The sequence below is a fragment of the Condylostylus longicornis genome, unplaced genomic scaffold, assembly GCF_029603195.1.
Source record: "Condylostylus longicornis isolate FDR11 unplaced genomic scaffold, ASM2960319v2 ptg000027l, whole genome shotgun sequence".
Taxonomy (NCBI): Eukaryota; Metazoa; Arthropoda; class Insecta; order Diptera; family Dolichopodidae; genus Condylostylus; species Condylostylus longicornis.
The window spans coordinates 6307292-6330554 of record NW_026577996.1 but is presented as its reverse complement, the minus strand read 5'-3'; positions in this window follow the sequence as shown (position 1 = coordinate 6330554).

The following is a 23263-nucleotide window of genomic DNA, read 5'->3' as shown; positions in this document are numbered from 1 at the left end:
AAATAAGTATTCAGTAGCAGTTAAAATAAAATTAAAGAAGTAAAAATATCGTGGCGAGCTAAATATGTTATACTATACACCAGGTAACATATTTATATCAGAAAAACTGATATACATATTTATAATGATTTCGGAACGGAATCTAAAGGATATATTGTGTGTGCATACTCAAATTTCATATTTTTATACCTATACCTATGTATATGTGATCGTTAAAATACAATAAAATATGAAGAGAATATAAAAATCGTATAATATTATTTTCATTTTCAGAATCAAAAACATTTATACATATTAGTAAATGCCCTGGTATAACAATTTGCTAGTATATTCATATGAAATTTTTCAATTACGTTATTAAAGGTGCATTTAACATGCAAATAAAGAAAAAAATAATATTCTCATATTATATATTATGCAGGTAATAAAATATATGAGCTGTAATGCGCTCCAAATTAAAATTATAAAGTTATAAAAATTTGTATACTCGTATAAAATAATATGTGTCTGGTTTTACGTGTGCGTATACATAACGTTATACTTGTACATTAATGTTATACAAAAATTTATGAGTAAATTTTACATTTCAATATAAATAAAATTATTAAATTTAAAAGAGAATTTAAAAATTTAAAAAAAATTTTTTTAATTAAATTTGGTTTATCTTAAATCAAACATGGAAAACACGGCATATGTAGATAAGGAAAGGTATGAAATATATTTTGAGCCATCATTGAGCCACTTGAAATGGTGAGAATTCCTTTGAGCCTGCAAACATATAATTTCCAAGGAAGAATGTTGAACTGAGTAAAAATTATTTAAGATATGTTAAATAACCCACACCATTTATACGCAGCATTACTTTTTGAGCAAAATGACTAAAATATTGGGTGTCGTCCCTTGGAATGTTTGTCGCAACGGTTTCGGAATCTAAAAATTTTTCATTATGAAAAATGGTATAGAGGACGTAGGGAACGAACATTATATTTTGGGTAAGATGTCTAAGAAATTGAGTGTCACTCCTTTGAATATTCGGCTTTCAGTATTTAAAAATTTTCAGAATTTTGGTGATATAGAGGAAGTTTGGAAACGTGTGCTTTGAATGACTGAATCTGATACAAAATAGAAATTTTAAAAAAACTTTATTTTGATTTTGGTTTTCGGTATTTGATTTGTTGGAATTTGTAAAGTTGGGCGGGTCTCATGATTTCTGAATTCTGTGACTATATTAAAATTTATAATCACAATATGTACGTTGATATTTAACGCAGCCATTTTTTGAGAGCAACCTGTCACTGAATGATTTCGGATGTATGAAGCTCATTTTTTACTTATTTACATTAAAAATTGAGATCTTCAAATATTTATCCTGCTATTGAATAGAATTAATTCTGTGTTTCAGTATTTAAAATTATTTCAATAAAAATTAATATGAGCAAAAAAACAAGAGAAAAGTATAATGCAAGTGTTAAAAAAATTGAAGCAATATAAAAGTTGATTTTCAAATATTTTTGCATACCATCAACTATACCTATATAATGTATAGAATTCCACAAATGTGTGCATATTATGATTTAAAATATGATTATAGATTTGAGCAGCCTTAAGGGATATATTGGATTTTACATTAAAATCAAAACTATTATACATATACCTAGTAGAACACATATTCTTCCTTGATATTTAAATTTTATAATTTTGCTCTTTTGCTCTTTTATTTCAAAATTTTTAATATAGTTGCATTACACATGCAAGGGTTTAAATATATAGAAATATCAGGTTTATTCTAAATTACATATGAAAAAGAGAGTAAGTGCATAATATGTGTATGTGAGATTTTAGAATAATAACAGAATCAAGTTTATATATAAAAAAAGGTGCAAAAAAATTAAAATTGATAATCAATTTAGTTTTATATTTTTAGATCTTACTTGAACATAATGCCCAAGGCGTTCAAAATATGATTTCTATATATAAAAAATATGAATATTCATATCTAAAATGATTATAGCATTGAATGGACCCAACAAATTAATTGAAGAATGAATTAAATATAAGAATGAATTTTTAGTTATTTAATCATTATAAGAGTAATTCTAAGAATAAAATTTCTATAAAATTAAAAATAGCATATACGTTCTATTCTAAATTTAACCAGTTAATTTAACATTGTATAATGGCCGAAAGTGGAATGAGTTGTTTCATATTACTTCGAATGCAAAATTAGTCGTAAAACTTAATGCTTTATTCATTATAGTCTAATAGCTTATTATCATATATTGGCGAATTCTGTGAGTTCCTGATGATCACAAAAAAACACTAAGAGTTTATCGGTAAGTCTAGTCTAGTTTTCGAGAATAAAACCATTCATTTAGCGAAGATGAAGAAAATAATATTTTGACAGCAATATTATGACAATACAAAGTGCCCACAACATCATAAGGAAAATAATTTGACGGTGATATAGAAGAGTAGTTTTTTTTCACATTTTGCCGTAATACAATGATGGCTCTGATGAACATCTTTTCAATTCAATATTCGATATGATATTCATGCAATTTAAAGTCAAATACTTTTGATAAATAAATCGAGAATACGGTCGTCAATCTTTATAACCATAAGGAGCGTATTTTCGAAGAATATTAAAAATTTTCCACACCGTTTTGTTTAACTCTTTTGCTGATTTTATCGAAATGTGTTCGTTAAATATCAAATATTTTAATATTTCAAAAAAAATTATTCAAAATACTTCTCCAATGTTTAACTTCTTTCATGTTTTGTCAAAAAATCACTTGTCAAATAATACTTGTCAAAATAACAAAAATGTCAAAATTTAAAATATTGTCAATTAAATTTTATATAACGTACCTCTTTATGACGATGAACAAATCTTCAGTTATTTTATATTTGATAAATAGGTCCTTGATTGTTCTTAAATAATACTGAAGGGCAGATTAGTTTATCACCAATTTAATACAATATTATACCTGAAAATAAAATTTGGAATTAGAATAGATGAAATTATCAAAATTTTGTGTGAGAAGTGGACTTGACTTGATCTCAGTCAAACATAATCTGTTAATGATATTGCATTTAACTAGATGGCATTCAAAAATTTTATGTGGGTACTGTCAAATAATTAATTTAATTAATTTAATTTTTAGCACATTTTTAATTTTTTTATATTTAAATTAAAATATTTATTAATAATAAATTTAATAATTTTTTGTCATATTAAAATCGCTGAGTTGTAAACATTTTTTTTTCCTCTTTTGAATTAAATTAAAATTTTTATATATATAGGAAATTGGTTCCCTTTATTAAATTAAATTATAAAGTGTAGTAATGGCTGAGGATTATGCTAATAAATCGCGATATAAAATAATTTATTTTCTAAATATTTTATGCAAAAAAAAAAAATTAACAATGAACCTGTCATGATTATTCAATTTTTTATCATTTTAAATTCGCATAATTCGCAAATTTATAATATGAAATTTTCGCCTCATTATTATTTTATAATATAAATTTTCGCCCTTAATAAGCAAATTTAAAAAATAAAATTTCTCTTTTTTTTTTTTTTTGCAGATTCATTCGGTAAAAAGTCCCCCTTGTCTTTATATTTTTATATTGTATAGAATAAAAATGAGAGCAGCATATTATAATTTAGGTTAATATTTTATTATTATTGCAAAAAAAAAAAAATGTAGAGAAAAAAAAAGGTTTTTTAATTCAAATGAAAATCGCAATTTTAATAATTTTATTTGATCCCATAATAAATTATTAAATTCATGCCCCTAAATTTTGAAAAATATTTAAAATGAAATTATATGATCAATTTAACATGAAATCGAAAGTTAAAAATGTACAAAAAAAAAAATGGTGAATTCAAAATATTCGTACAATACGCAAATATGGAAGCATTCTAAAGTAATTTAACTGAGATTTTCAACAGATGAAAAAAAAAACAAGGGATTCTTATGAATCCTTTTCTTTAATAATAATGATAAAAGGGATACCAAACAAGTTGAAAATATAAAATAGGTGACTTAAAAAATAACAATTATATTTTGAAAATGCAAAAAAAAAATTAAGGATAACAAAAAGGATTTTGTGTTTTGTATAGATTTTCTTGTATTTTCGTTCTTTTGTATTTTAAAATTATGAAAAAAAAAAATTTTTTATTGTCTTCTGTTTTCTTCTTTCAAAAACAAAACAAAATTCAATTGTAAAAGTAACAAACCGTATAAGTGATTTCTTTTTTGTTTTTTTCGTTCGAAATATTTCTTGCATTGTCAATTCTAAATAATTAAATTTTAATAAGAGTTCTAATTTTATATAATTGTCTGCCATTCTAATATGAAAACTGTGTAGAACTCTGACCCACCAGAGAAAAAAGAAATCAATTGACTGTTGCGTTATTTTAACATGACAGTTCTTTGGAATGTGTAGCAACAAATTTTCCATTAGGCACAGTTCATATAACATCACTGAATTGATGAGGGGCTGTTAGACAAACTAATATCGTTTTTTTGATGCCCTTATTGGCTTTTCATACATCCCACTTGACCTCTTCCGCATTACTGAACTTATCAAATACCGCCACCACAGTGTCTCCCCACACAGCTATCTCGAGTTCATTGGCTATATATAAGCCGCTTCACTGCATCAAGATTGAATCTGGTCGAGACGGTGAATCGACTCTCATGAGTCGATCTAATTTATCGATAGAATAAACTGACTCGACTAGATTCCAACTTGATGCGGTGAATCGATTCTTATGCCGAAATCGAATTTATCGATAACATAAAGCACGAAGAATTACTCAAGGCGCCATTTTTGAAACATAGTCGGGCGCCACAATATGTTATTTTTTTGTATTGATTTTAGGATAGTGTTCACTTTTAATCCGGTTCTGTGATATATAAATAACTTAATGCAATATACACGTAATTTTTTTAAATATTTAGTAAGAAGTAGATTACTTTCCCAAGTTGTAATAGTTTAGGGATTAAATTTTTTGCAAAATAAAAATTTTTTATTGAAAAAATGGGATTTTAATAATTTCTACAAAAAGCCTGACTCTCTCATTTATTTTGTTTGAGATACGAAATGAATTTTTTAATAATTGTATCACACTAGTTCCATTCCTTTATACTTAACCCTATGTAATCTCATTTTAATATCTCATTTAAATATTTTTATAATTCTAGTTTTAGGTAATTTGTACTACGGCCTAGCTTTCTACCCTTTTAATAGTCTTAAACAAATTTTTATTATGAAAGAAAGTATTGAATTTCTAATACAATAAAATATTTTTGCTCATTTTAAATATTTTCTCATTTAATGTCAGTATACATTTTTAATGTCTATTACATTAAGGAAAAAGTACTTTAAATTATAAAATGACATAATTCGTTAATAAAATATTTGACATAAAGAAATGACAATAAAAAATAATAACAGAAAAACTAGTGTTAGTGTGATCACAACAATAGTTTAACCATATGGATATGTAAAAATTCTACATAATATGTAGATTCTTCCTCTCTTCCATCTATACAATATTTATTATTCTTGACTTATTTAACTAAAAAGAGAAATAAATAAATAAAATCGAATTATGAATATTATTGCTACTCTAAACGGCTTGGAATCGTTTTTATCCTTATTCGAATTTTATATTGGGAAATTTCTGTCCAATATGCATTTAATTCAATTATTTAAAAATCATCGCACAGATTGGTATTTTCTGGTTGAATGATTAACTATTTTCCTTGTTTTTTTTTTTTGTATTTTTTTCATACTCATAATTCTTTTTCAATTTCTACATTTGAGAGGGGTTGAAAAAAAAAAAAATGTGAACAATACCAGTTAACAACTGTTATTATTATATCAATTTTTTTTAATTCTTCTTGTTGTCCGGAATAGTGTAGCAAATTCATATGCGTGCATATATAAATATACAGTAAGTTCCATTTGAATAAGAACCCCTATAGATGTTGAAATTTTTGTGTAATATGGAAGACAATTTGTGAGAATGTGCACAGTGTGTTTTACTTAACCAAAGATTGGAATAAATAATTTTTACTTAATAATCCCAGCATTGAATGCAATTGTATTGTAAATATGAATATGAATAGATTTTAGAGTGAAATAGAAAGAAATTTTAAAACTGAACTGGCAGTGTTCGGAAATCCGGTAATCCTTCAGATTGTTCGGAAAAATGTTCTGAAAAAAATTGTCACATGACATAGTATTTGTCGGTTTAGGTTAGATTGACGCTGTTAGATCTTCATATTTCCCCCCCCCCCCCCCCCTCCTCATATGAACTAACCCGAGTCCTTTAAAAACCGGTTCTAAATCCTCTGCCTTGTCCGTGCTAAAGCCGAAAAAATGCAAAAGATTTGCCACTTTCTCCTTCTCCTCCTCCTCCTTTTTACAACAACTCTTGCAGAGATCGTCAGCAATGTCTCCCATTCTCCTGACGTGTTTGCCAATCAGACTAACAGTATTTGTTAAGTTTTGTACAGAAAATATATTTTTCGAGATATTTTCGGTATTTCGGGCTATTTCTGAAATTTCGGGCTATTTCTGTAATTTCGGGCTATTTTTCAAACTAACTGGTTTTTCGAAATTTTTTTTATTTTAATTTTAAGTTCATCGTATCTTAAAACGATGCTTCATATGTTCAAATAGTTTTTTTGAAAAAAAGAACCTGCCACTGTTTGTTATCCTCGTTTCAATTGAAACGAAACTCTCAATTTAGTTCTGTGAATGGCTCTTGTTAATTTCCACCATTCCAAAGAAAGTTTCAATGATTTTCCGCAAGTGCTCCCATTCAAGTTTCAAACATTGAAAATAATTAACAAGGAATTGCAAAAGTATTAAACCATAACTCTATATATAAAATCAAAATGTTCGCCTTTGATACGAATTATATGAGGTGGTTAAAAAAAAAATTTCTATAGTAAATAATTTTCAAGATAACAAAAAAAAAAAAAATAAAAACTAAAAAAATTAAGAGGTCCTTTTTTAATATTTTTCATTTTTTTTTTTTTGCCAGCGATTATACTTGCATTGTGGCAATATATTTGTATTACGTAATAAATAAAAGTTAATGTTATATATAATAATTTTGTTATACACACACACACGCACACATTTATATAAAGTAAAATCTCATATTTTTATGTAGGGTTTTTTTTATATTTTTTATTATTTGATTTCAGAATTTTCAAAATAATATTTAAAAAAAATTAAACTTTCACCATTCATGAACAACAAAAAAACAAAATCAAGGATCGAACTTAATTTATAACTCTTGTGTTATTTTTTCCTTATTCCCCTCAAAGGAAACAACGACAAAAAAAAAATTAAAGATTTATGAAAATATGTAAACACTTAAGAGTATAAAAACTGGGAGAGAACACCATAATAAATGTATACACAAAGTGAATTTAAAAAGGAAAAAAATTGTTAAAAAACGAAAATCAATTAGGGTTAACGAAAAAAAAAAGGATATTCATAACCAAATAGCTTTTAATATGCCATTTACAATTGTTGAATTCATACATTTTTCAATAAGGTTATATTTTGCGACTTTTTCGAATGTTATACGCTCTGGAAAAGGGTTTAAATTTATTTTATATTTAAAATGGTATAAATTTCTGTTCTTTGTAAAAAATAAAAAGAAATTATAGAAAAGGATATCAATATAATTTAAGAAAGGATTCTGTTATTGACACTGCTAAACCGTGGAACATCAATCATCAATCAAGTAGAAAATTTAAGAAATATATTATTGAAATTAAAATATTGTTTTTGTTTTTATAAAAATAGAAACTTTATATGGTAACAGTAATTGCCTTAAATTTCGATATCGAAGGCATTTCAATTCGGAAATATTCGAAAGCATTGTGAATTTAACACATTCATACTTGAAAATTGCGTACATGTGAGTGTTGAAATAAAAAGCTCGAACTTTCTTAAAATTTATGATATTTTAGATGCCGTCGGGAGAGCATTCGGTTAGGCTAGGATTGCCTTTCAATACGGCTGCTCGCAGTTAATGGACAAGAATTATAGACCTATTTTTCACTATCCGACCGATTTTTCACACATCACGTGGAGCAGAGCAAGCGTGACGGGGCTGGAGGAGATATTAAACACTGGCCTCCGTGATTTAGATAGATTCCTCAAAAAAACCACCCGGAGGTTATCTGTAATCGTGCAATTAATGTTGGTCTGGTGATCACAGGCTGGTGGTTGCAAAACAGCACATTTGGCTAATTTGGCAACTCACTATAAAGTTTTCTGATATAAGTTTGCATTTTAAATATTGAAAACTTCCATCTTCCTGTTCTACGGTCCATTCAACACATTAATAATAATTTGCAATTCAATGTCAAACAATAACTCAAGTCAACACAAGATTCAGGTTACAAGCATGTCATCTAACTATTACACAATTTATGGTACAATTTTACTACTTTTGTTTGTTTAAAACTTTCAATTTTACAAATCACCGTTTTGTATTTCGCTAATCTCCCGTAACTTATTCCTTCGGATGTACTTCATTTTAGTAAGCTGATTTGAATTGTTAGATAATTGTTGAAATTGAAAAAAAACCAAATATCCCAGTTTCACACTATTCGGTGTGCTACCATCCCTGCTTTTTTTTCTGCTCCATCGTTGCTATAATAACCTTAAAGAAAAAATTTTATTTTATGAGAGAAGCATAAATTTTAAGTAAGATATACCATATAAAATGTTGAGCTAAAATCACTTCTCTAACAGCAATCTTCTACTTCCGTACAAATGGACCAGCTACTCATTGTTTTAAAGTTTATTTTTCGCATAAAAATTCACTTTCATTTTCTTTGTTTTTCTAAACACAGAAGGATTTTAAATCAATCCACTTTCTAAGAATATTTTTATATTTTCATAAATTCAAAAGTAAAGCCTATTTTGATTTGATTATTTTTTTTTAGCTTCTACATGTATTGATAATGATGTTTACCAATTTACTATATGATTATAAAATGTACACACATTATATGTACTTTCTCTTCATTTTTTATTTTTGCCCTTTAGTCCTGAAATAGAAATGAAAAGCATTGTAAAATTGATTTTACTTTTATGTATAAGTGAGTGATTGTTTTATGTAGAGCACCTTTTCCAGACGTTTGCATTTGGATAGAGAAAACTAAGCCAATCATTGAAGTTTTGTTTAGTCGTTTCAATTTTAGCGACAATTAGTTGAGCCTCATCCGTCTTCATTATGCTTTATGATAATCTTAACTAAAATATTACAACCTCCTCTTCAATGATTACTAGAAAAAATTGCGAGCTGTAACAATGGCAAATTTATATGATGATACTAGGAAAATTATCATTAATAAAAAAAATATCACGTCATACACTGGCGTCATCAGGGGTGAGTCAATTTTATGAAGTGAATGCAGCGATCCAAGTGGCAAAAATTTCGTAGCATAATATCATATGTTCGTTGTGACGAATGTACTTGCTGTTTGTATTGAATTTATGGAATTTATTTTTTATAGTATGTACATATATCTTGATCTTCTAACGTGAGAATCGATTTTGAGTGCTCAAATATAGTTACGAACACGTCACGAATAAGTTATTAAAGGTTTTGTATAACGTTGCGAGGTTTTGGACTGGTTTTGGTTTCTCACATTTTTCTGACTAAAAGTTTAAATAATTTAAGCCATGTAGAATCAAAACTGTTTGTCGGACTTGTTAAGTAGCTTCCCTTCACAAGAAACATTTCAACAAAAATCTTTATGTCTTTGTTTCCATTACGTTCTTCTGTCAAAATTTTTGAATTTCTATTCCTATTGAAATAAGGAGGAACCCTTCCAATTTGTTTTTATTGTTTTGTGTTTAATATTTTAACTTTTTCCTTTGATTTATGACAAAGACAAATAAGGCCGTTGAAAGATTTTCAATAAATATTTGTAAAAAAAAAACAAAATCCATTAAGGAAAAAATGAATTTACTTTTAATTTTTTTTCTCTTATGTTTTTAAATTTCAAAAGAATATGTGATTTTTTTTCAAATAAAATTATTTATTTTGCAAAATCATATTATATGCATCCTTCTAATTGAAAATAAATATACAAATACTCATATACATATGCACTTATGTTTATTTTAATTTCTTAGTTGCGAAAATCTATGAATTTGTGTTTGATTTTGAACAATGAAACGGCAATATTTTTTTTAATATTTTTGTATTGCGTTCTAATGGAATTACATACGACCATTAGATTGTGTTCCTTAGAACAAATATCATCAGCATAAATTTGACAATAAGAATGTCGAAGGCAGCCAGGCAGATCAGTTATAAATAAGCAGAACAAAAAGGATCCATAATCGAGAACTGGGTAAGTCAAGTTTTGACCGGAATAACCGAGGAGAAAACAGAACCCAAGGAAACATAGTGCCCACGGCCGGTGCGATAACTGAAAAACACTTTGCGTTCACAGTAAAGCCTTCACTTTTATGAATATTGTGTTATGTTTGACCATTCCATAAATGCGAAAATCAAGTGCTTGAATCTAGGTAAAAAACATTCCAGAATTTAAAGTTTGGTCTTAAATTTTCCTTATTATAGAGAAGGTATTTTAATAGGCCATCGCCGCAAATTCAACTTTATTATAATATTTTTTTTTTAATAAAACACTACACAATAAATAAAATTACAATATTACAATAAACATAAATTAAATTTTTGCTATATAATAATGAAATTATTAAAATAATATAAGAAATTTTCATTATTTTAAAAAAACAAATTTTACATTTGATATTTTGATCCTTGTCTTTCATTTTCATTTAAAACTTCATTTAAACTGTCATCTTCATAAAATATAAAATCATCTTTATAATTACCATAGCCATTATTATTTTGATCTCGATCAAAAAGTGGTATAAATTTCTTAAAACTCATATCTTGTTTAATTTGTACCAAAATATCTTTACCAATTGATAACATTTTTTGAAATAATTCTGGATCATTTTGTAAAGCATGATCAAAATCTTTCCATGCAACAAATTTTAAATTTTCATTTGCACCCATATCACTTGCCAATAATTCTAATATTTGATTTGAATCAACTGGTTGTACAACATTATATTCATAGAAACCTAATGGATCGGCATTTTGCATTGAATCAAAAAATTTACGTTTTACCAAATCTAAATGCATTTCATTATGTAATGGAGTGGGTTGTTCGGAATTTAAATCAGTAAGCTTTGTCTGAAATTAAAAAATATTTTCTATAATTTTTGTAGTTAAAATTAATTATAGAAATATGTATGTATAGTTATTCACAAATTAATGCTCAAAATTCATATACGAAATATATTTTGATTATGGAAAGTCAGCAATTCGGATTAATAAACGTTAAAAGACAGACACCTGTAAAAAGCCAAACTATAACTGAATTAAAGAGGAAAAGTAGAGATCAATCGATGGATTTCGTTGAGAAAATTATAAAACAACATCCAATGAAAAGCAATAGTGGGCAGTTTTAAGGGTAAAACGAGAGTGAGCAGGCCGAAAAAGATCTGAAGTAGACTAACACAAAAACTAAATCGAAAATAACCAAAAGGGTACCGAAATTAAGCTATAATATTTCAATTAGGATAGAGCTGCCTCTATTATTTTGCAGAAGGAAAAACCAAAAGCAGTTGAAAGCCATAAGTAGTAAACCAACCACGAACACCGAAGCTTTTGCACAAAATCAAATATTTAGACTAACATGAATTGATACTGTGTAGGATCTATTATTTTATAAATGAGGCGTATTAACGTTAGTGGTGGGAGGAAAGATAAACGTTCTAATCCAGTTATTATCTTTCACATGTATCAATTCCAAATTGTAAAATGAAAATTCACTAGAAGCAAAGAGGTTTGGCTTTTACTTTCAAATTTTCATCGTGTCGGATCTATTGTTTCCCAAAGAAGGTGAATTTATTAGTTAGTTGGCGGGAAGGTTAACCTTTAATCCTCACGTCGTTTAGTTCAGAATTAATTAAAAAGAACTATTTTTGCTTGCACACATGAATTTTCCCAAAAATTTGCGTACTCAATCATATTCACAGTTTCACTCAATGACGTATTCATCGTTTTTGCAAACAATTTTTATAAAATTTCAAATTTTTTTCAACTTACCATTTCATTATTTCTTCGGCCAATTCTTGGAATATTTTTCGAAGTTTTATGAAAAAATCTTTTAGGTGATGTATCAGAACGTTTCCCCAATCTTGGAACATTTTTTGTTACTTTTAAAAAAAATCCCGGACTTTCATCAGTTTTTGTACATTCACAATCGATTATTAAAATCAATGACAATAATATTGTTACAAAAATAAATTTCATAATAAAATTTTTAATGTCAAAATTCAAGGATATTTATTGTATGTATTATGTAACTATTATTGTGTTATAAAGGACACGCGGAATAAAATGCGGAACAAAGCAAGAATAGCGATTTTTAATTAAATTTTAATTAAAAGAACCGTAATACAATTGATATTAATTTGAATTATTTTCGGGATTTCAGAGCTCTTTATATAGTGAAATTTTGTTTCTTTTTTTTTGTACATTGTATAAGGGTACCAGGTGGTTTAAATTTTACCTTTTCCTATATTTGTTATTCTCGTCTTTTTATGTTATTTTTAAAAATCAATAAATTTGTATTACAAGAACAGTTTTTTTTTCTCTTATCTATTTTTATTTTATCACTACACTTATTATAGATGGAACGTGAAGAGTAATCTTGGAATACAAAAAACTCATTTATTAATGCGGGTTGATTATCAATGTTATCAATATTCTATGGTTGTGTATTTTAATTAAGGTTCTCTTCAATTGTTATAGTTTGAGAATAATTTTTTTTTTTTTTTGAAAAACTGAAACAAATGCATTATCAATATATTTGAATTGAGTTGGTGGAAATAATTTTGTGGAAAATTTTTTTTTACGGAAATATAAAATAAATTTAAATAGTTAATTAAATAAAATATATGGAAAGATAGAAGACAGAAAAATAAAATTACCTTTACTCAAATAGGACGACAGGCTTGATATTAAAATTATGCCAAAAATTGATCATTGCGTGACATAGCCACAATAAACTCATATATAAATTTTCATTACAATCGTTTTAGCCGAATTTGAGATGCACACGTGCGCAAAGACACCGATAGAGAGACAGACAGCCTGATCGACGTCTCTCTAAAAATAGTTTATTCAGGCTTCCCTACCTGAATAAACTAGAGAAATGCATTAATCAAATTCGAACATCCGAAATATGGTGCCACCATATAACCTCCGTTATTGTTTTCAATTCGGCGGTCCGTAAAAATTAATTAATTTTCTATCATAATTCCTTTTCATACATTTGGAATGCAAATGGAAGTGACTTTTGCTATCGCACACTTGTAATTTTTGAGTGTTTTTACTTCGTATTCATCTCCTCTCATATTATCTTTCGTAAATTTAATAAAAACTATTTTATAGCTTGCGCGTGGTTAATTGTAACAGTATTGTCAAATCGTAAGAAATTTCCCATTTTTGAATGATGAATTTCCCATTTTTCCAAATTGCCGAAAAACCATGGGAAATTTCATTGAAACCTGAGGAATTTTTCCTAATTTATAGTTTTTTTTTTACAAATTTTATTTTGTTAAAATTTAAAATTAAAGAGATTCAATATGTCGAAAATTTTTCAATATGTGACAATTAATTTAACATACTATAATCTGACTAATCCAATATTATTTAATATTATAATTGTTTATTTAAAGAGAAAAAAAAATCAGCTTAATAATAGCAAAACTACTTAATAAAATACAAAATAAAACCACAAAATTTTGATTATCACTGGTTTTTAACCCCGAAAAATTTATCTTTTTTCTTTTCTTCTTCTTAGCCAGTTTTTACTGACCGCTTAATCTATTTATATATTATTTTCCCGTTATATTGAAAGACTGTATTGTAGCAGGGTTATCTATCGGTTAACCTACTGTTATCGTTTAGATTTCAACAAATATATAAATGTGTACTCATACTAACTACGCCTCAAGACTGAATTAATGTGTTTCGACTACCGTATCTCGAATTTGGAACATATTTTTATTTAAACTCGCAATTGATAATATCAATTTGTTAACTTATATCAGAGACCGATATAAATTAGAAGTACATAAAAGCTAAGCTTTTAATTGAAAGAAAGCTATGGGTTGAGAATTCACACCCTAAGGAATATTATTAATGAGAGAGTATTTGTGTAAGCGAGGCATTTCTCGTATTCAAAGAGAAGACACGAAAAATCGTTGCAAGCCGGATTGCTTCAAACAAAATCTACAAAATCTCAACTTTTCAGTCGATTGCAGAGATTATCATAAAATACCTTATGAAGGACAATATTTTCACTTGAAAAAAAGTGAATTCAATTTTAGTAAAATAATCGAGAAATTAACGTGAAGTAGTACCTCCTATAATTCTCATTACATATTCCGACTACGCACTTTATTAAAATTTTCGCAACACGCCACTACTCATTTCTTTTTTTAATTTATAACTGTATGACTTATCTAATTTACTATAATAATGTGAGTGATAGAGGACGCTATCTACATTTTAAGCTTAAAAATAAAAAACTTGAAAAATTTAAAATTCAAATAAAAGACTCACACACTTATTGTGCTTAAAACATATTTACAAACTATAATAAGTTATAATTGAAAGTTGCGGTTCCGAATCGTCTCTTCAATATTTTTGTATTTCAAAATTTAAATTTAAAACGTTTTATTAAACTTTGTCATAATCATTCTAATGGAATTTCCTGTAGAATTTTAATTTTTTTTTTCACGAGAATTTCGAAATTTTGTGAACATTTTGTGAAAAAAAAAAAAAATTTAGTTCTAAGAATGAAAAACAGATCTTATGATGGGTGTATTTTGTGTTTATCGAATTATGAAATGTACACAATTAATTATGTTAGTACAAAGTGTAAACTCTGGGGGTTGTTATTAAAAAAAGTGGTAAAATTTAGTGTTTTTATAAATTAGTGTCACCAATGGAGTCTGCGTTTAATATTTTCATGAACTTTAACACATTTTAACATCACACTTAAACAAGTCATTTAAACAGCACGCGACTAAATAAGAATTGGCTTCATTTACACATGAGCTAGAGGCTTATAATACAAAATATATTTCATTCCAAAATTCAAGTTCCAATTAAGGCAGATATTTTAGTAAAGACCAGTAGTATAAAAAAAAGAAAGAAATTAAAATTTAACTACAATTAAAACGAAACTTCAACTTTGCCAATAAACTATAAAAACGTAATCGTGTCTCTCACTATCTTTTACTCACCCCCTGAGAAGAAAGTGAGTAATTATCCATGTATTTGTATAATGTATTGTATATCGAGTGACAAGAAATTTTCCGTATTGCATATCTCTTTTTTCTAAACTTTCTACAACATTCAATCATTGTTGGTTCACTTTGTTTTTGAAGGTGGCAGGTTGATTTGAAATTGGTAGGAGAAGGAGTGCAAAAATCCAATTGAAAGCAAGAGTAATTTTATGACATCTTCAATATTAACAAAATGAGAATTCTAATTTGAAAGTGAAAGGCTGTGAATTCAACTTAGGGGCGACCCAACACTCAATATTAATTTTATATTTCGAATTTTTTATATACACGCGTTAGATGGAGTTAATTTGAACATGCGCTTGAAATGCTCCAACACAGTTTTCAAATTAAAATAAATTTTAATGTAAAATCTACTTCGTTACAAAATGAAAGCACGGCAAGACTGAATTGAACAAATTAATCATAAATAAAATTTATTTTTAATTTTTAAATTTTTATTTTTGTTTGTAATTTAAGCCCAGTGGCAATTAAACGATAAAAATGTTTTTTCCAATGAATAATAAATAAAAAAATCTTCTATAACCTTGGATAAAAATATAAAATGAAAGAGAAATTTTATTGATTTTTTTTGTTTTCTTGGTGAACATGTGCACAAATTATAAAGCCAAAAATAACTTTCTAGATCTACCAAGAATAACTTAATTAGTGAAATTTATAATTTGGTTTTGACTAAAATTTCTAAATTTTGCAGATTATATCTTTAATGCCGGACTAATGTAATGCGGGACAAATTAACTGACAATTAAAAGGCTTTATTCACAAAACTTCCAAATAATTCGTCAAAATCATAACTTTTAATTGATTCGTAAAAATAGATGCACAATACTTGACCGGCAGGCTGTACTTTTCCAATTAATTATTGTGGTTTTCATATTCGACATCTCTATTTCGAATTTATTCCATATACATGTAGAATTATTCGTATTATTGAGGCTCTGCTGTTACGGTATTAAGCTACTCTTAAATTAAACACATTTTCAAATTAACTATAAAATTAGAGAAAATTCAATGGAGTTTTTTAGTTATATTTATTGATAAAATATTAAAAAGGATTTCATACCACCTGCTGATTTAATTATTTAATTTTATTTTATAAAGGATATTTTCTCTTTAATGTCTTATACATAGTCCTTTTACTAATAACCCTCGATATTTCTTTGTATAAGCATCATTTACTGTTATTATTTTATAGTTTTATAAAAACATTAATGATGTGAAATGCAATCTTAGAACCAAGTAATTATGTTTGTCGTAAATTTTATTTAAAAAAAAAATATTAGATAATTGAGGGAAAATTTAAGAGCAATGATTGTGCTTAAATTTTCCTTGTATAGTATAGGCAACAGTATGTCGTCTTCATATGTACAATAGAGAAAATATGGGAGAAGAAAAGTAGTGAGTTTAAAGGTATTCTGCTTATGTATAATTAGGATAAAAAGGAGAAGAAGCATTTCCGGAGAGTACTAAATAATGAAAGGAGTTCGCCGGGACGTCCATGGGGGTCTGCTGAATTTCTTCATTGAGCTTAGTAATTTAAGAGAAGAGGAATATATCGTTGTGTTATCCTGATGGATTTTTTTTTTAGTTTGATACTAGGTAGCTATAATAAAGTTTCTATATGAAAACGCAGAAACAGTAGTATTGCATAGTGGTAAACTCAGTGTCCAAATAACAACAACAACAGAAGTTAGACAGGAATGCCCTCTGTCCCCATTACTGTTCATTACTGTGCCCGACAGGTGCATGAAAGAAATAGCGGCGCATAGCCCCAAAAATCAGAATATTTGATGCGTGTGTCAAGTATGTGTTGCTCTACGGGAGTGAAACATGGCTAGTATCAAAGGGCAGTATGAAAAATTGCAAGTGTTGCTGTACAGATTTCTCAAATCGGGCATGCCACATCTTCTAGCCCAGAAGAATTATGGGTAATAACATAGCAAAAACCAGTCTGGGGCCAGATAAAAATATGAAAGTGGGGATAGTGTGGAATCCACAAGGAAAAAGAAGCATTAGTAGACCAAGAACAACTTTGAGAAAAATAGTGGGGACAAAATGAGAGCTAAGTGGCATGACGTGGTTCGCAGTTAAGGAATAGCACAAAATAGACAGAATTTGCGAGAATATGTGGATGCTCTATGAACTCCCCTAGGGGAATAGAAAGGAAGAAAAAAAAAATACTAGGTACGTTCGTTAGGGAGCACCACTTCCTTCTTGCTGACTTACTAAAGTATTGATGTCAGAATCGTTGTTTTTTCGTGAAAACTATTTTTATTGCTTTCTTTCATTAGAAGTTAGTTTCAAAAAATTTGTGAAATTTTAATTGAAATTACTATGTGTAATGGGCGACACCCTCATTATTTTGGTCAATTTGTGAACAGCTAGCAAAGGTATTGAAAAGTTATCGAACAATTACTTTGTATTTTTTTTTTTGAAGATGGTAATACCAACAAATTTTTGAGTTTATAGCTGAAAACTTGAAAGACTTTAAACTATATTGTATTAGATGTTACGACTCTACTCTTTTTACGAAATCCTGATTTTTTTTTTAATATTTTGTAAGTAATTTTTTTTTATGAATGAAAGGTTTTTAATTCTAGCATAGCTTAAGAAATATTTCTGCTCTTTTTCTTTATTTACTAAGGAATAGATATTTAAAAAACTTCCAGAACTTGAATAATTACGTTCAAAAAATAAAAACTGCTGAGTAAATAAAAAAATGATTGTTAAGACCCTATGTTAGTTATAAAATGTTCCAGAAAAGAATTGAATTTAAAGGGCACACTTATTCAATACGTTTATACATACTAAGTAGAGTAGCTTGATGTTAACGCGGGATGAATCATCTCACAAATTTAAAAGTTTAATGCATTTTAAATGTTTAATTTTTAGCATAATAAAAATATTGTTGTATAAAGCGTAAAATAATATACCTTTGATGATTCATCAAAATGCAACAAAGCGCAACATTTATATTACATGTAAATAATTTTAATTTTTAATTTAATTATTAAAAAGCGAATTAATTGGATAGTTTACGAATAGGAACATATTTTTTTAGTAAATTAAAAAAATTGTGAGAAAATTGTGAAAAATTCGTTAATTATTTGAATCTGTCCGTCCGTCCGTTTATCTGTTTACTAAACTTCTACTTCCTTTAAGATAACAAATATTGTATAGTAGAAAATTTTTATCTTCCCCCTCTTTTCAAAAGCTATAGCCTCTCCCAATCTTAAAAATCCCATTTTTTGACTATTTTCCATGTATCGCAACTACAAATATTTTTTAAATTTCGCGAAAGCAAAAAAGTAACTACTGAGTACCTTTGTATTGCAGTAATTTGTATTGTATTTTTATACCTATACGAGCATATGTCCGAAAGTTATTATAAATTTACGTTAACACTTGTTACCTTAAGAAATAACGGTCTGAAATCGAATTCTGAGTCGATTTAACCATTCTTCTATTTATCCGTCCCAAAAACTAATTGAGCGAAACTCATCAAATTTTCACAAATGATTTATAATGATTACTTTCGGGACCTTATCTAAATTGAATAAAATCGAAGCAGTGGTTCAGATGGCTGTTCAACTACCTCAAGAGATTTGACTATAGGTTTCTCAGAAATTATTGAAACTATAATACCGAATTTTTACGCATATTAGTATATTACTGGTGTAGTTATATGTGTGTAATAAAAATCGTTGAAAATTGGCTCTTTGCAGTAGCTGCCACACAACTTCAATATTATTTTGTCATATCTTAGAAACTATTGAACTTACAATATACCGAAATTTTGTATAAATTAATATGGTAATGCGACAACTACAATGCGACAAGCATAACTTAAAAATTTATTATAAAATTTAAATTAATTGCACATAGAAATTATTTTCTAATGAAATTATAGTGAATTTTCATTTCTTGTCTTTAAAGAACTTTTTAACAAGAAAACAAATTTAAAATAATTATTAATAATATTGTACAAAAAAATTATACAGGGTGTTTCACATAAGGTGACAAATAATTTCAGGGATGATTTTTTAATAAATTTTCAGCAAAATATTGTACGGGTGGAGAGGAGGACGGAAATGCAGATATTTTTTGTTTAAGAACTACAGTCTTTTGAAAAAAAAAAGTTATCAAATTTTTCCTGCATATAAATAAATGCTTATAACATCCGATCCATGCGACATAGAGTAATCATCGTGAGCCCCATCCATTCAATTTTTTGCTGGCAATTTATCAATAAATCATCCCTGAAATTATATGCCAACTTATGCGAAACACTCTGTACATATACATACATAGAAAGGTATAGAGACATACTATAGAGGTAAAGTAATTTTAAAAGAAAAATTATTATGGGAAAAAAAAAAACATTCTTTTTACAAAATTATAAGCTAGTTTTATTGTTCTTTAAAATTATAAAGAATATAAGAAAAATTTTATGATTTGAAATTCGTATGTTTAATGTTAAAGAAAGTTTTTCTCTTTGAAACAAAACTAAGAGAGAGAAAACAACAATAAAATATTTTTCTTATTTCTTTATAAAGGAATCCAAAACAATGTAGTTTTTAGTTAAAAATAAGAAAACAGGAGAAAAAAAGGATAATTTTCCAATAAAGTTTTTAATTTATTATTACAGGACCTTTGGAATTTCTTTTGATAAAAGTTTTTTTTTTTAAAGTTAAATAACAATAAAATGAAAACTATAAAATTAAATAAACATAATAAAATGCTTGCAATAGCAATACTAACCCCTTCTTATTATGCTCTGCCTTTATGTTAGTTTTTGTGTACAATACTGCTAGTACTGTTGTTAGTTCTGAAGGAGTTGAAGAATACATAATTGGAAGTGCATACTTAAGAAAAATTTTATTTATACTCGTATATACATATATATTCTTTTTATTGAATTTTACTGTTATGTAATCGAGAAAAATATGCGTAAATTGATTGCCATGGAAATTATTTGTTGTTTGTGTGAATGAATTTTTTGTTTTTTCGATTTTTTTAAGATGTTATAACAATAATACAATCTTCAATATTATTTCTTCTATTTAAAAAATTACATGAAATTTATTTAAAAATTCATTTGATTGCAGTTTTACGTTTGCAAACATCAGGAGACGACGGCAGCAGAAATTGTTAACGTGGCATAGATTATGTATACATAAAAGTTGAAGTATATTAGCAAAACAAACCGCAACGCAAAGCACATTGAGATAATTTAAAATTATGGTAAAATGAGACATGAGATCCGATAGGAACCCACACCACCACTTTGTATACTTAGAATCGTTCTATCTCTCCTAGTTTCAAAAAAATTTTTGCTACAGCCTATTATAATATATTGGAGGAATCTGTGAACTCCCAGTGATCACAAAAAACACTTAAAATTGCTCTATTTCTTCTAGTTTAGCCAGAAAACGCGTTTAAAGTTTTGCAAAAGATTTTTTTAAATATCTCCAAAAATATTTTTGCTACAGCCTATTATCATATATTGGCGGAATCTGTGAACTCCCAGTGATCACAAAAAACACTTAAAATTGCTCTATTTCTTCTAGTTTAGCCAGAAAACGCGTTTAAAGTTTTGCAAAAGATTTTTTTAAATATCTCCAAAAATATTTTTGCTACGTCCTATTATCATATATTGGCGGAATCTGTGAACTCCCAGTGATCACAAAAAACACTTAAAATTGCTCTATTTCTTCTAGTTTAGCCAGAAAACGCGTTTAAAGTTTTGCAAAAGATTTTTTTAAATATCTCCAAAAATATTTTTGCTGCATCCTATTATTATATATTGGAGGAATCTGTGAACTCCCAGTGATCACAAAAAACACTTAAAATTGCTCTATCTCTTCTAGTTTAGCCAGAAAACGCGTTTAAAGTTTTGCAAAAGATTTTTTTAAATATCTCCAAAAATATTTTTGCTACAGCCTATTATCATATATTGGCGGAATCTGTGAACTCCCAGTGATCACAAAAAACACTTAAAATCGCTCTATCTCTTCTAATTTAGCCAGAAAACGCGTTTAAAGTTTTGCAAAATATTTTTTTAAATATCTCCAAAAATATTTTTGCTGCATCCTATTATCATATATTGGCGGAATCTGTGAACTCCCAGTGATCACAAAAAACACTTAAAATTGCTCTATTTCTTCTAGTTTAGCCAGAAAACGCGTTTAAAGTTTTGCAAAAGATTTTTTTAAATATCTCCAAAAATATTTTTGCTACAGCCTAATATCATATATTGGCGGAATCTGTGAACTCCCAGTGATCACAAAAAACACTTAAAATCGCTCTATCTCTTCTAGTTTAGCCAGAAAACGCGTTTAAAGTTTTGCAAAAGATTTTTTGAAATATCTCCAAAAATATTTTTGCTACAGCCTAATATGATATATTGGCGGAATCTGTGAACTCCCAGTGATCACAAAAAACACTTAAAATCGCTCTATCTCTTCTAGTTTAGCCAGAAAACGCGTTTAAAGTTTTGCAAAAGATTTTTTTAAATATCTCCAAAAATATTTTTGCTACAGCCTATTATCATATATTGGCGGAATCTGTGAACTCCCAGTGATCACAAAAAAACACTTAAAATCGCTCTATCTCTTCTAGTTAAGCCAGAAAACGCGTTTAAAGTTTTGCAAAATATTTTTTTAAATATCTCCAAATATATTTTTGCTGCATCCTATTATCATATATTGGCGGAATCTGTGAACTCCCAGTGATCACAAAAAACACTTAAAATTGCTCTATTTCTTCTAGTTTAGCCAGAAAACGCGTTTAAAGTTTTGCAAAATATTTTTCTAAATATCTCCAAAAATATTTTTGCTACAGCCTATTATAATATATTGGAGGAATCTGTGAACTCCCAGTGATCACAAAAAACACTTAAAATTGCTCTATCTCTTCTAGTTTAGCCTGAAAACGCGTTTAAAGTTTTGCAAAATATTTTTTTAAATATCTCCAAAAATATTTTTGCTACGTCCTATTATCATATATTGGCGGAATCTGTGAACTCCCAGTGATCACAAAAAACACTTAAAATTGCTCTATCTCTTCTAGTTTAGCCAGAAAACGCGTTTAAAGTTTTGCAAAATATTTTTTTAAATATCTCCAAAAATATTTTTGCTGCATCCTATTATCATATATTGGCGGAATCTGTGAACTCCCAGTGATCACAAAAAACACTTAAAATCGCTCTATTTCTTCTAGTTTAGCCAGAAAACGCGTTTAAAGTTTTGCAAAATATTTTTTTAAATATCTCCAAAAATATTTTTGCTACAGCCTATTATAATATATTGGAGGAATCTGTGAACTCCCAGTGATCACAAAAAACACTTAAAATTGCTCTATCTCTTCTAGTTTAGCCAGAAAAAACGTTTAAAGTTTTGCAAAATATTTTTTTAAATATCTCCAAAAATATTTTTCTACAGCCTATTATCATATATTGGCGGAATCTATGAACTCCCAGTGATCATAAAAAACACTTAAAAGCGCTCTATCTCTTCTAGTTTAGCCAGAAAAAGCGTTTAAAGTTTTGCAAAAGATTTTTTGAAATATCTCCAAAAATATTTTTGCTACAGCCTATTATCATATATTGGCGGAATCTGTGAACTCCCAGTGATCACAAAAAACACTTAAAATCGCTCTATCTCTTCTAGTTTAGCCAGAAAACGCGTTTAAAGTTTTGCAAAATATTTTTTTAAATATCTCCAAAAATATTTTTGCTACAGCCTATTATCATATATCGGCGGAATCTGTGAACTCCCAGTGATCA